Below are 16,362 nucleotides of genomic sequence, written 5' to 3' on the forward strand. Positions count from 1 at the left end.
GTACCAATTTCGCCCATAGGTTACATTATTTACTATTTTCTCTTTAGGCTTCAATGGGTTAGTTCCCCTTATCATGTGACATTGTCCAAAGGTGCTACTTTTAGCAGGTAATATTGAGATAAACTGCTTATTGTTTAATTTTCTGTGTTTGTAATCACTGCTGGTTATCTGACAAAATTTATTGCAAAGCCCTTAATCACTGTAGATGAACTCACAAACTTATTTAGAATTCACGAAATTGCACCTGTAAAGGATGTATTCTATTATATATTTTGACTGCTTCAATTCTAAACTTGACGTCATTTTGACGGGTTGCTCCTCTACAAGATAGGTCAAATCTCACACGGGAAAATTTTCGATAACCGTCAAATACGTTTTGAAATGCTAAATACGACTTGTAAGACGTCAAATTCCAGGCCCGTCTCCCACTAACTTTCCCAAAAAAAATTGTGTATAGTATTTAGTTTAACCATCTCGGGGGAGGTGGAGACAGACTTCGCGCTGATTTAACTGCAGGTGAACGAGAATAGGATTCGCTGCGGCTCCTGCTAGGGCTGGGGTTCTGAATGAGGCTGCAGACTCTGAGTTCGAGGTTTATATGACGTTGCCAAACGCTGAGGGGTTCTGGACCTTGATAGTGATCTAGATAGAGAATGGCGTCTAGGAAGAGGGCGAGGCTGAGATGGAGACATTGAACGAGGTGGTGCTTTGTGCTTTGGAGACTTGCTGCGGCTCCTACTACAGCTCCTGCTGCCAATAAGGCTCCTGCTTCTGCTTCTGTTTCGGCTCTGACTGCGACTCCGTGACACAGAACGACTACTACTATGGCCGTGACTGCGGCTGGGGCTCCTTGAAATGCTTCTCTTGGATACATACGCCTTCACCCGGATATAACCCCGAGAAAATGCATTCCTGAATTCAGAGTCATCAAGCTTTCTGATAGAATATTTCATGTCATTGTAGTTCGTGTAGTCCACAATCCCAGTTGTACCACGGCTGGAGCTAACCAGCGATATATTGGTTATTTAATGCCCTCAGAGCAGCACGCCACTTAGCCCGATAACATGGGAGCGGGCAAATATTATTTAATGCCGAATTTGCCCGCTCCCGTGTTATCGGGTTAAGTGGTGTGCTGCTCTGAGAGCATTAAATACCCAATATATGGCTGGTTAACTATTTCCGTTGTACAACTGCTGTCACGAGAGACTCGAGAAAAACCAACATCGCCAGCTCCTCGCATATGGTCCTTTAGATCCTGCCATGGCGCCGATGATGGTAGGCCAGTATCAATGACGCGATATTCAGATCACCGAGATACTCCTCCACTGCGCCCCCCAGCGCTGCTGTAACTACTATAACGATCATTAGTTGAAGATTGTCTCCGACCACCATGGTTAAGCTCGACTCGTAAACGATTGCCATCAAAATTATACGCATCACGACCACGAATAGCATCCTCTACGTCACGAGCATCCTCAAACTCAATAAAACAATAAGCTGGAGTCCTGGGAGGAATCTTCAGATCAATATCAACAATAAGTCCATACTTGTAAAATAGGTCTTCAACTTCCCTTTCCCTAATATCGCCAGGTAGATTCCCAACATATAATGTTCGAGTTACACGGCTACTCATTGTCACGAATCAAACAAATACCTGGTAATTTTTGCTTAAAAACAACAGACGAGTTCGAGTAAAGAGTTGGGAGATGCGACCTGAGCGAACTCTGTGAGCGTCCAGAAGCACAACGAGTAGGGACTTCGATGGATTCTCTGTCACCACAAACCATAAACCCTAAAGAGCCTAGAGGTGTGCCCATAAAATAGTATTCTGAGAGTAATCAACAAGGGTATGAAATGATGAAGATACAGAGATGAGGAGACGAATCTGAATGTTGTGAACGAATGGACAAGGGTTTTATTGGCAAAACTCAATATGCATACACAATATATACGTAAATTTGGAGGGTCAAAACTTGAGATGTTCAAAGAAATAATTAGGGCTTTGTTGGGAGGTTCCAATCACTGACCCTTCCAATTTTTTTTTAATTTAACTAGGTTGTTGTGAGTTCCAGTTTGATTGAGAATGATATGGTTAAAATAATTTTTTTAAATTTATCAATATCATTTTCAATCAAAGTGGAACTCTAGACCTCTAACATCACTTTTTCTTTTTCTTTTTTCACTGGATTATTTTTTTTTTGTCAATTTTTAAAAATTATAAAATAAAAGTTTTTACGATTTAAATTATTATTTTAATTATAAAATTAAGAATTATAAATATGTTTTTATCTTTAAAATGAATTTAGGTGTTTCATAATATTTTTATTAAAGAAAAGGTTATTCAAAAACTAGAGGTAACAACTTATTGTATTTTTATTAGTTTTAATGTAAATTTAAATTTATAATATGATATTTATATATAAAAAAAAAAAAAAAAAAATTCTATTTACACATTTTTGTCTCTACTAATAGTTTTTCACTAAATTTTAATGGGAAGCTATGCAAAGTCGAGAAATCATGAATCTAAATTTATCATTATATTTTTATTTATAGATAATTTTTTATGTTTGGCTTGAAAATTTGTAATAATAGATCATCTTACTTTGTATAACAAACTAATATTATTTCCAATAGCTTGTTCATGCGAGCCAAATTGAGAATCATACCACTAGACAAAATGCCCTTGTATGAATATTTGACTATTGGAGAACAAAAGGTTTGTTTGATTATTGGAGAACAAAAGGTATCATAGTTATTTTTTATTTCATTATTGGAGAACGAGTGAGGCATCACAGTTATTTTTCCATTTTGAATCACAGTTTAGCAAAAATAAAGGAAAAGCGGCATTTGAACCAATGCCCTCACCCAAGATGAGAACTCGAGCGTTAGAATACTTGGCCATCTAGATTAAATAATCTATGTGTTTCACATTGAAAGGGGATTTGAACAGACACGCTTATAGACCATGACCTTAATCTTCCATCCATATCTGGTCGAATTTGTGCACTCTTCAGTGAATAAACTTTATTAAACTCATAATAAATAGCTTTATATCATAGACACCTTTTAAAAAATGACAATCAACCCAAGTTGAATTCAGCTTATAGAAAAATGAAACCTGTAATTTATTTAATCATTGAAACTACCAACAAAGCAAGTTTGATCATGCATCACTGTGATCATTTTGGGAAAACAAGGCATATGAGCTTCACTCAATTCTCATTGGTCTTTCATCATTCTATTTTTGGGTTCATGGCAATTAAAAATATATTGAAAAAGAAATGTCCACTAAATATCAATTTGTCACTGTAATATTGGTGGTGAACATTCTATATGGCCTATAGGCACCAAAAAATAAGCTACGCATCTTCAAAAAAAAATACTTTATGTGGACCGATATTTTGAAATGAATTGTTTATCCGCCTATAAATTTCCTCGAGCATATTTATGTCTATTGTAGATTCTAATAATATCCCAAAAGTTGCGAGTCAATAGAGTTCAAACAATTTATCTCTCTTGACCATCGGACATCTTGTATCCAACATTGTACCACTTTAACCACTTGACCGAATGTCATCATAAGCACCTCCGCCACGATAGTTTTTTTTTTAGAGGAAAAAAAGTGTCTTTTATCATTGACCGAATGCCATCATAAGCACCTCTGCCACGTTGGTTTTTTTTAGAGGCAAAAAAGCGTCTTTTATCATTAAGAAAATGTGAAGATACATAATCAGAAAATGTAGATAATTCCTAATAGAAGGGAAATAAAAAATAAGAGATATCGAGAGCAGAAAAAACAAAGCAAATAAGGGAGAACCAAAGAAATCTATGAAAAAACAATAATAACATCCATGTCAAATCCAACCAAGGGAGAATATAGAGTCAAGTGTGTGACAGTCCCTAGGGAAACCAAGGGCCTTCAGAGCTCAAAGGAGCCTGAATGAAGAATGGTATCATCAACCAAGTTCTCAAAAAACATTCTACCAGGAAGGAGGGAGATTCCACGTTTGGACAGAGTGTGCACAACCACATTTCTTGTACACATGGAGGAAATATAAGTCCTCAAAGGAGAAACAGAGAATAGCAATGTTAGCCATCCAGTGGTGAAGTAGAGGAACCTTAAGAGAGTTATGGCCTACAGCCAATTGATGACGACTTTAGAATCTTTAGCTATCTTAATGGAATTGATAATAAGCCAGGGAACATTCTGAAGTAGGCCCCACAGTGCAATGATCTCTACTCGAAAATTTGTGCCACCCCCACCATTCCAAAAGAAATAAATTTCCTTATTGGGGCAGAGTTTGTTAAGGGCTCCATAGCCATAGAGTAACTCAACGAAGTCTCCATCAAAGAAGCCAAAATGAAAAAAAAATCCCAAATTCCGAAATATAATTGACCGTCAAGGAGACATTGGGATCCAATGGCCAGTCACCAAAAAAGATCCAATAATTTTGACACATGTAGAATGCTAGTCATGAAGCCAATTTTGGAAAATAGAGGAATGCCTAGAATCCTAGATCCCCCATAGAACATACAAAGGGATTCCTTTATATGATCTATGTTTCGTGGTCCAATACATCACACATTCATAGATAGAGGTCCATAGCCTATCAATCTAAAGTTGCAGGAGTTCCACTACATGGTCAAAAATGGCCTTTGCAAAAGGGAAATCCAAGAAAAAATGAAAAACGTCCTCAAATGTTGATTGGAAGAAAAGGTAGCAGCCCGAACCCTGAATACCTCTTTTCATCAAGTTCTCCCATGTGAGAATATAGTTAAAGAAGGATAACTAGGGAAAACATTTACTCTTCAAGGGGGATTTCCATTTCCACATAGGAAATATCTATTCATCATATGGGCTAGGAGAAGGAGATCCTAAAATATATGAATAAATTTCCTTGACTGCAATGGTGTCTCTAGTAGCTCGCCCACCCCAAGCAAGGAAATCATGGTTGCCTTTTAGTTTAATACTTGCCTCAATAAGTTTAAGTCTATATGACTCCCATCCACATTCATAGACAACATTAAGGCTCAAATCCCATGAGTGTGGCCAAGAAGGAAAAAGGCACTCCTAAGGGAGCCGATTTATCAAATCTGCTAAAAAAGGAAATCCCAAATGGTGTAGAGTGATTAATATTTGAGTGGAGAGAATATGGTTACCATTAAATCCCTTGATCTTATCCACCCCTAAATGGATATTAGCACCATTACCAACTTGCAACTTCAGATTACGACAAAGCCATGTTTTTGCTGACATACAACTACTCCATATATATGAGATCCTACATTTTGTAGGTGCACCATTAGCGACCCAATCCTCCAAAGATTGTTGTTGCAAGTATTTTACACAGATAATATCACACCACATACCCTTAGCATTAAAATCCCTACAAATATTACGAGAAAGGGGTGCCAAATTAAATTGTTTCGTGTCCCCAAGGCCCCAACCACTCGAATCTTGAGGATGAGTAAGGGAGTCTAGCTTTATGAGGTCAAATCCGCCCCCCCCCCCCTATAGCTCCCGACCATAGGAACTTGGTGATGATTGTGTTCATTTTGAGAATGATTGTTGTAGGAAGAAGGAAAAAACGAATCCAATACACAAAAGTTCCTTATAGAATTGATTTAATCATGTTCACTCTACCTTCGAGGGTTAGCCATGTGTGGTCCCATATAAAGAGATTTTTCTAAATTTTATGGATCAACCAATCCCAGTCCTGAATAAGATAATTGCAAGGTTTGAGTGAGCAACCTAAGTATTTGAAACCCGAAGGCAAAAGGACAGATTTTACCCCAGATTATTAGCTTAGATTTATCCTTGTTAATTATCAAGCCTGAGACTCTTCCAAATTTAGACAAAATTTGATACAAAGCTTCCCATTCTAAGAATTTGGTATCTCCGAAGCACAAGGCACCATCCACAAAGAGAATATGTGTTGTAGAAGTCGTGGAAGAGACTATGCAGCCAAATATGACTCCAAGAGTTTTTACTTTGCTAAAAAATCTACTGAGTGAGTCCATAACCAATATGAAAAGGAGTTGTGAAAGAAAACATCCTTGTCTTAGACCCCTGGAGATTTTGACAAAATATATGGAAAATCCATTAATTAAGACAACCATAGAAGTTGAAGTCACACATGCCATTATCCATCTAATGCGTTGATGAGCGAAGCCGATTTTGTGTAGGATGAGGTGAAGAAAATCGTAGTCCACTAGATCATATGCCCACAAGAGATCAATTTTCATAAGGCAAGATTTTTTTTAGTCAATTTGATCAAATGGATACACTCTTATGCGATCGCAACAACGTCTTGTATTCTCTTGTCAGGTAGAAATCCAAATTGTTTCGGACATATATGGGGACAAATGATATTTTTGACTCTATTAGCTATAATTTTTTATATCAATTTATAAGAAGAATTATAAAGAGAGATAGGCCTAAATTCAAAAAAGCTTATAAAATTTGATTTTTTTTAATTAAAACTAGGAAGGTTGCGTTGATGGCACCTATGATAAGACCATTCACCCTCGATTCTTCCACCATTTGCAAAAAATTAGGCCCCATATTGTCGAAGAAAGAAATATAAAGCTCTACTCGCCAACCATTAGGGCCTGGACTCTTAGTTTTTGCCATTTCTTTAAATGAATGTAGAATCTCATCTTCTGAAATAGGGTTGTCCATAAATCCTACGTCATCCTCATTTACAAATCAGGGATGGATATTTGTCAGGTCAACTTTATCCAAGACGTTATCCTGCACTCATTCTTTGTACTGTCCACTAAAAAAATTGAAAGCTTTTTTTATAGTCTCCTTTTGTGAAGTGAGAAACCTACCCTTGGAATTATTGATGTTCCTTATAGAATTGACAACCCTTCATTTACTAGCTACCTTATGGAAAAATCTGATGTTTTTATCCCCATTTTTTTATCCAAGTGACCTAGCTTTTGAGGAGACACTCTTCTTCCTAGTCTTTTAATAATTTTTTTACCTAGTACAAGATCGCTCACCTTATTCATATTGTTACTTAAAATCACTATTACTAATCTTAATTTTAAAATCAATTATATTTAATAATTTCTTTATTTATTACTGTATTTTTATTTTTAAAACTTAAAATTAAACTTATACTATCTATATATTAAATAAAAATATATGGGAAAAAAATTATCTTCATATTCAACCTATAAAAAAAACTATTTATCATCAAAATTATGATAACTTTATTAAATCTAAATCTCATTTAATTTATTATAAATTTAGAATTTATTTTAATCATAATCCTTATTATATTTTCTAGTGACATATTTCTGTGAATTACTTAGAAAATAGATAGAAACAAAAATAGGCTCAAAGTGGAAGAAGCCCTTTTGTATTAAAAAACTATAATTTTAGATGATGCTCTCTTAAATTAATATTTTTTTTGTTTTTTTCTTCCTGTATTTATATTAACTTAAACTAACTTAGCTATCTATATTATAGAAAATTAATTTATCATTAACATTATGGAAAACATAAACATCCGTTTAATTTATTATGAATTAAAAATTTATTTTAATCATAATCATTATTATACTTTTAACAACATGCTTCCTTGAATTATTTGAAAAGCACAATGTAGATATAATCATTATTATACTTTTAACAACATGCTTCCTTGAATTATTTTGAAAAGCACAATGTAGATAGAACACCATAAGTTCAAAGTTGAATAAGTCCTTTTAGATTATAAAAGGACAATTTGGATGATCCTATATTGAACAAATTATTATATTTTTCAATTTTTGTTATACAATTAGTATAAATTAAGTGAAATAAGTCTTTTTAGATTATAAAACTAGAATTTGGATGATCTTATATTCAACCCGTTATCATAATTTTCAATTTTTGTTTTTATATAATTAGTGTAAATTTGTTTAACTTTATTAAATAATATAAATGATACAAATAATTTCGAAAATAAATATTTTGTTCTTTGAAAGAATATGAATTTATTTAAATTTATGTTGATGTTTTTAGGTAAATATTTAAAATTATATTTTAAAATATTAAACACATACATATTTAAAAGAATAAAAGGAATATGGGTTTCTTTTGTCAAATATTTTTTGAGACTATGATTTAAGAATTCCCCTTATTCAAGGCACAACTTGCTTTTGACAACTAACTTAACCTCCCTTTGGTCATATATTGAACAAGTTATTATATTTTCAATTTTTTATATAATTAGTGTATTTTTTTTTTTAATTTTAAATTTAAATTTAAATTAATTAAGTGGTATAAAGGATACAACTAATTTAAGATATAAATATTTAGATGTTTAAAAGAGCTTGAATTAAAATGAATTCATGTTGATGTTTTTATGTAAATATTTAAAATTATATTTTAAGAATATTAAACATATATATATATATATATATATAAAATAATGAAGGGAAATAAAGGGAATATGGATTCAGTTTGTCAAACATTTTATTATTTCAAAAACAATAATTTAGGGATTCCTCTTCCTTGAAGGCACAACTTTCTATTAACAATTAATTCAACCTCTCTTTTACGCTATTAATTGATGGAGGAGCATGTTCCATAAATTTATTTTTCATTGTTTTTTTTAATTAAAGCATTTATGGAGAATATCTTTTCTCCCCATGAATCTGGTAGTTTTGCCGAGGTGTCCAAGTGAACAAGGATAAATATTTGATAAGCATGAGGTTTCCTTTAGTTTCTACCACGTTGAACATATGTAAATTTTCTATAAAAGTTGTTAGTTACAACCATTTTATCTTAAGAACATATTTTGCTTAGTGTGAAAATGAGATAAGGTACGGGGGTCCTCGAAAGAGTCACTTGTCCAAGCCAATGAATTGTGAAAGACCTTCTGTGTTTATTTACCTAGAAGTTCAAAGTAATGAATCTATCTAGTATATGTTTTATGGCATCTTTTCTCTAGCTTAGGTTAGTCTAAGTGTAGTTCTTCATGTACAACGTTCTCTCGTAAGTTGGCCAAATTATTGTGGTAATCCAAAATGATATATATATATATATATATATATATATATATATATATATATATATATATACACACACACACACATATATATATATATATATACCTATTTTATAAAACATGCTCAGTTCATATTAACTTCAGATAATTACAGATAATCAAATATGAGAATAGCACTTCGTGATGCAAGCAGATCGAGAAAACTTCTCGCAGATGTAGAGCCGGGAGACTTAGTCTCGGACAGACTCAAAAGAATCAAACTAACATCAGAGACTATAGAGTTAAAACTCCGTGGTGCAAGAAGATCAAGAAAACTTCTCGCAGATGCAGAGTAGGGAGACTTCACTCAGTTTCAAACTTCTCAGGCTCTCTAAAACTCTCCAAAAACTCCTTGCCCCAACGAACTTACAATGCTAGTATTTATAATATCCTAGCAGGTCATCCAGTGAAAACTTTTACTGGGAACTTGAAACCAAAGTAATCAAACTTTTGGCTAGAACATCATGCAAGATGTCTATCATGAAAGGACTTTGTACAAAAAGTAATGAATAGTTCTAAAGATTCGGGCAAGTGGGGACAACCACTTGTTATCTTGTCCCTTGGAGGCTAAGCCATATGGGGAACAAATCATGACATATCTAAAATGAAAAGATGGTCAGAATCTAGGACATCAGCTCTTATATAAAAGTAATTACACAATGGAGATTTTATTCGGACTAAATCCCACGGAAACCAGAGAACAATATATGTACAAATAAAGTAGGATATGAAAGGATTTCTTTTGATTGATCCCTTCAATCAGTCGTTGTTAGCTCTGTCATCATAATCATGTGCATGAGTATCTGGGACAGCTAGATTATTATGGCCAAGTCTGATTTGGTCCTGTCTTACCAATTCATCAATTAATTCTTCATTATTTGGAGCAAGCACTTCGTATGGGATAGATTCATCTAGCCAATATGGTGCTGTATCTCTGGTACAACAAAAGAATGGGAATGTGAACATGAATGTTGGCCTGTCTTGTTCGTCCACTGATATCAATCCTCTGAATCTGACAGAAAGCTTAAAGGACTCATCTTCTTCATTAGGAATGACAATTGTGTGTCGGTGGATGAACTCAAACTCTAAGACATAATCATTCTGAACAGCTACATGCATTTCCCAATGGAAAATTCTGACAAACTCAGCAAAAGTCCTATCAAAAATATTTTTAGCTCTAGGCAAATACCTAAACATAAATAGCTTAAACCATGGACTCCACCAATTGTTAGTGGGATTGATAGCTTCTGCATAAAATACGACCTTAACTGAACCATGTATCCTAGCTCTCTGGTGAATATAAAAATAGTCTGACCATGTCCAGTCAGTATTTTGAATACATCCAAAATAAACAGGATCTGGTTCCCTAGACAATGCATAATAAACACGCCATGGCCTAAACCTATATGGTAACTCTTTTGCATATGACCATCTAGACTCCTCAAATTCAAACCATTTTTGCAGAATGATTTGACTCAGGCATAATGGTAAGGCTTGGAATTGTTTTGATAGACAAAACTCATTATGACAGTTACTAAAGACTGTGACATACTTGACTCTTTTAGACTCGACATGACTGGACTGACTTGTAGAAGCTTCATGTTGATTAAGTGGTCTAAATATCTTGATTTCCTTGATTTCTTGATCACCTTCTCTGGTAAGCATGTCAGCAAGATAATTTTCTGCACCAGATTGTAATTTTCTTCACCAGATTTGTAGATAGTATCAAAATCAAAACCTTCAAGCCATAGTGCCCATCTCAGCACTCTAGTACTACCTTGTTCTAGCAATCTTTTGTTTGCCAACATCTGTTTCATATGCTTTAGATCTGTTCTGACAATAAATTTAACACTTTTCAAGAACAACTGAAATATCTTTATTCCTCTTTTTACTGCAAGTATTTCTTTATGAGAAGAAGGATACTTTTTCTCTGTATCATCAAAAGATCCTGAGGAATAGGCACAAACCAATTCTTTTCTTCCATGCTTTTGTAACAAAACTGCAGCCCAAGTGTGATCAGAAGCATCTGTTTCAAGTATAAAAGGAAGATTAGTATCAGGAAGCTTAAGTTTTGGCAAATCATTAAGCTTACTCTTAATACTAATTACTGTTGTTGTCATTTCATCTGTCCAACTGACAACTTTCTTTTTTAGTCTGTTCAACAGTATCTTTGTATCCTCTGATTGTTTGGCATAAAAATTCCTTATATAATTCAGACATCCAAGAAATCTCTGTAGTGATTTCACATCAGTAATAATATCGGGAAATTTCGATAGATGGGTTAGCACATGTGGCTGAAGTTCTACAAGTCCTTTTTCTATGTGTAGACCCAAGTAGTCAATCTTGACTTTCCCAATTTGAAATTTTTCTTCTGTATCTGAAAGTACCAAGCCATGCTTATATGCAAGTTGGTAGAACTATTCTAAATGGACCTTGTGCATATTTACGTCTCTACTAAATACAAGCAAATCATTAATATATATATAATAATGTACTCTACCCCACCAAAAATGTCTTCCATTCTTTTTTGGAATTCAGATGGAGCATTTTTCAGACCAAAGGGCATCACAGTCCATTGATATTGGCCGTGAGGAACAGTGAAAGTTGTTTTATATATATCAGAAGGAATAATACCAATCTGCTAAAATCCACTTTTAAGATCAAACTTGCTAAACACATTAGCATTAGCAATCTTAGCAAGTAACAATTCCTTGTTAGGCAGAGGATATCTAATAGGAAGAAGAGCATCATTCAATGCTTTATAATTAATCACAAGTCTTTTCTTACCTCTTTTCTTCTCACTGTGCTTATTGACATAAAAAGCAAGGCAAGCCCAAGGGCTCTTACAGGGTTTAATAAGCTTCTGTTCTAACAACTGTTCAATTTCTGCTTTGCACAATTCTTGTTCTTTCGGACTCATATGATTTGCACTAGCTTTTTGCGGCCTAGGAACATATCCTTCTTTGTAAGGTAGTGCAACAAAATACTTTTCCCGTACCCAAAAGGCATCTGGCCTGCTGGAAGTACAATCTGCATGAAGCCTATCCGAAATTTGTTGCAAAGTCTTGGGACCATGTAACTCTGCATTTTTGACAATCTTATTAATCTTGGTAAGATCTTGTAGACTATACTGGAGAGGATCCTCATCTTCAGGCTGCACATTGATTTTGTAGTCACTAGAAGTAGGGACTGTGATAGGACTAGCAGTGGTGGAGAATATAGCATAATCTTGTCTAGAAGTGACTGGCAAATGTTTCTTCAGAAAATCTTTTCCTAACAGAACATCAGCACCAGTATCAAAACTATACAAAGTGACAAAAACCTGTACATCATTCAAGAAAATATGAAATTCTGGAGCTATATGACTTATTTCCGTTAAGTCACCAGTGATAGCCTTGAATTGGAGTTTAGTAGGTTGCCAATAATAATGGGGAATGGCTTTATATTTGCAGCAGCTACTCATAGCACCAGAATCTATTTGAGCATCCAAAGTATAAGGTTTAATGCTAGGGACCTTAATTCTTATTGGAATAACCACTCTATCTCCAATGCTCATAACATTAAACAGCTCAACATTTTTCTTTGGGGATATCCCTTCACTAACTGGAACATTTTTCATCAGTAAACTTGTTAATTTAGAATTACAATCATCATAATCAGAAATAAGTATTTGAAGCTTGGATGACAACTGTATCATTTCTGACCTTGTATGATGAATCGAAGATTCCAAATCTGTGATCTTCTTCTTGAGAGTATCAATTTGATTCAAACCTGGAGATACAGAAACCTCCAAAGGTTTGAACATTGAATCGAACTCTCTTTCGATGAATTCATCCTCCTCTCTTTCTTCTTTTGAAAATATTTCTTTCCTTTTAGATGGTAGTTGTTTCTCAAGATTCTCAAGTTTTTTAGTCAATCTTCTTCTTGCTATAAACTGGACTGGATCTAACTGTGCTAGATCAGCTTTGACTGCTACAATCTTTGCTTGTATATCTCCTGAAGATTTTAAACTGAACATTTTAATATCAGGAATGAATGTTTCATCAGAATCAGATGATTCTGAATCAATTGTTAATTTCCTGATTTCAGGAATTTCATTATCTGAAGATTCTGAAGAAGAACTTGAAACTTCAAAATATTCTCCATCAGAGTGAGATATGAGATCCCAATCTTGCGGATCGTGGATTGTAGAAAAGATATTCATTATCTTCATCTGCTTCTTATCTTTTCTTTCTCTGCAAGTGTTAGCATAATGACCTTCTTTCCCACAAATAAAACACAACTTTTTTAGAAGGTTTTGGTCTTTTCCTAAATACTGCCCTTCTTCCTTTAAATGATCTTTTGGAAGGAAAGTACTTTTTCTTTTTAGGAAAGTATTTATTAGTCTTGCAAGAGTAGGACTTGTCAAAATTTGTCTTTTTAGAAATCTTTCTTTCACTTTTCTTATGACAACCAAAATCATAAGTTTCTTTGAAATTATTGCAAAGCTTTTTGCTAAAGTGCATCTGTTTGGAAAAATTCTTCTTAGCATTGCTTTTTGCACCTTCTTTTTGCAAAATTGTGACAATCATTTGGTGAATAGCTGCAAATGATTGTCCTTCCAAATTCACTTTATGATCTGCTATGTACTGATTAATGAGGTCAGGAATTTTACCAGACATAGACTAAATGTAATACCTTAGATAGGCAACATTATGTGGATCACTAGCCTGATACAGAAGTTTCTGCATAACACAAAAATACTCTTGCAAATAATCAATATTGCATAGCTTCTGGGAGAGAAATAGATGTGAATGATGGGCTGAGTCTTCAGGAACTAATCCAACAAATTCATGTTTTAAGGCTTCAAACAATGCTCTTAATGGATCAGTACTATGTTCAACTATTTGATCTTTTTCTTCTTCTGCAAGCCTTTCCCACCATTGCTTTAGTATGCTAGTAAAAGACCATACAATTTGAGTGACTATATCAGACCATGGTGCTTTGGTTTCAGCTTTTCTCTGTAGTGCCCATGCATGGACATTATGCAGTACAACAATCACTTCATTATAATCAAGGCAATCAATATTTACTAACAATGAGTTTCCATAGCCTCTGGAAGCAGGATTGTCTAGCCTTACAGATGTGGATTGCAGATTTTCAGTATATCTGCTGAATGGGCTTGATGCTGATGCTTCATGTGCAGAGGTATCACCAACACCTCTTTTTCCTTTGTTGGAATAGAAAAAGGAATCACTTCTATCCCTTTTAGAACTTGGTTCACCTTGTGTTTTTTCACCAGTTATTCCCGACATGGCCATTATTGTAGGAGCAGATGATTGGCCATTTTGTTTTATTAAAGAACTAAGGCTGACATAGTTCTTTGGTAGTCTTAGACTTTCAACAGAAGGAAGATCAGCTAGTCTATTCTTCATCAACTCTGTCTTTTCTCTAGATAGATTGATTCCTTTTTGGATCTTCTCAAGTCTAGCTCTATCTATGTTCTCTACCCCTTTAAAAAAAATCTTCTTTGATTCATCAGAATTAGAGGAGAATTTTAGCTTTGAACTTGAGACATCTACTTCTCTATAATGAGGTGGGGAAGGAGGAGTAGGGAGTGCATTTGTAAGATGTTCCAAAGACTTGGAGATGATACCCATGTTTGACTGGATATTATTTAACTTTTCTGTGTGTGTATCTTGGGTTCCCAATGTATCAATATAACCAGTATGCATCTTTTTGATATGTTCTTTAATTTCTAAAACATCCCTGGCTATAACATCAATATTTTGAAGCATACAAACTATTTGGTAGTTTGTATAATTACGTAGCTTTTCATTTTCGTTCTGATCTGGATCGGAAGTTGCTCTCATAGATAACCATTGGAAATATGCTTTCTTTGTTCCATTGCTAAATGTCCTCCTAGAATTTCCAGATTCTAAATACCTTTCTGGTATTTTTGCAGTGACTTTCGACTGAGCTCTAGGAAGTGAGAATCTTTTTATATCAGGTATAAAGACTTCAGAGCTAGAGGAATCTTCAGTCTGGAATGTAGAAGATGAAGAGGGAATGCAGAACTGACAATCATTAGGTTTATGAGAGGTAGACTTTATATGATCCTCTCTTGGGGCAGAATGTCTTGATGATAAACTTCTGGGAATAGAGGGTATATGTGGATTCCTACCACCCAAAACTGTAGATCTAGGGAAGGATGACATAGATCTAGTAAGTGAAGGAGTTGTAAATTTAAGACCAGAGGATCCGTCAGGATGTTGGATGAGAGACAATTTCGGAGGAACTTTAGATGTTTGCAGTTGAGGATATTTCTGTGAAAGTGGAATATAAGTACTATTCCATTCATCTGGAAGAGTACATTCTACAAAACCAATCTGTAGGGGAGCAGTGTTACCAGGGCCAACAATAACACCTTCTTTTAAGGCTCTACCAGTTAACTTTGGGTTGAGAGGAGGCATGGAGGTAGAGACAAATCTCAGGCATATAGAAGCATGGAGCTGAGCAATCTGTGACTGTGGGGCAACATTAAAACCATAAAACTGAATATAAGCATTCAAGAATTCATTGATATAAGGGTCTGTCAGTGAAACTTGATATCTGGGGATAACTGATGACCAAACAGGGCCATTATTGAGGGGACTTTGGAATCCTCCCAATAAAGCGTCGTTGAAGTCATTCATTCTGGTATCAAGGACACATGTCAAGCATGAAGTATTTAGACCAGGACAGACTAGTGGATTAATTCCAAATTGTATGATACCTATATGGATATACCTATAACCATTTTCTAAACCCCATTTGATATTTTCTGGCTGTATTAGTGGGATTTGGTATACAGACTGGCAAGTGGAAATAGGAATATTCACAGATGTAAATCTAAATAACTGAGCAGCTCGAAACTGGAAAACATGCATTTTATAAAGCTTATCAATATCAATCTTTGGCAATGTCCAGTTAGGTTGAGGTTCAAACTCTTGTACTAACACTTTTTCATCATAGAGAACATCTTCATTTCTAGATTTATTTAAAAACTTATTCAGAAAAGACCATCAATTATTATGAGCTATATTTTTGTCTTCGGGCTTCTGAAGAGAAAACTCATTCATATAACCAGCCATTGAAAGAAAGTATGAGTAAGCACCTGAACAGAGGAGAAACAAAGTATTTGTGCACCAAGAAAGTAAACACGGCAATCCTTCGCCTTGACAGCTCTCTACCAGAACCCCAACATGAACCTATTGTAGAAATTGGCAAGACCCAGAAAGCTGTGGAACTCTATCAGAGTGGTTTCTAGATGTGGATGCGTCACCGGTGGGAAACCACT

The 16,362-nt window shown here is 34.6% G+C and overlaps 1 pseudogene; it reads right to left on the reverse strand.

Moving 5' to 3' along the window:
• Positions 1-460: 460 nt before the first annotated feature.
• LOC149264260 (serine/arginine-rich splicing factor SR30 pseudogene) lies at positions 461-1,633 on the reverse strand (annotated as a pseudogene).
• Between the last annotated feature and the right edge of the window lie 14,729 nt (positions 1,634-16,362).

Source organism: Pinus tabuliformis, chromosome 6 (assembly GCF_031772625.1).
Source record: "Pinus tabuliformis cultivar Carrire ecotype Pingquan chromosome 6, CPIR1, whole genome shotgun sequence".
NCBI lineage: Eukaryota > Viridiplantae > Streptophyta > Pinopsida > Pinales > Pinaceae > Pinus > Pinus tabuliformis.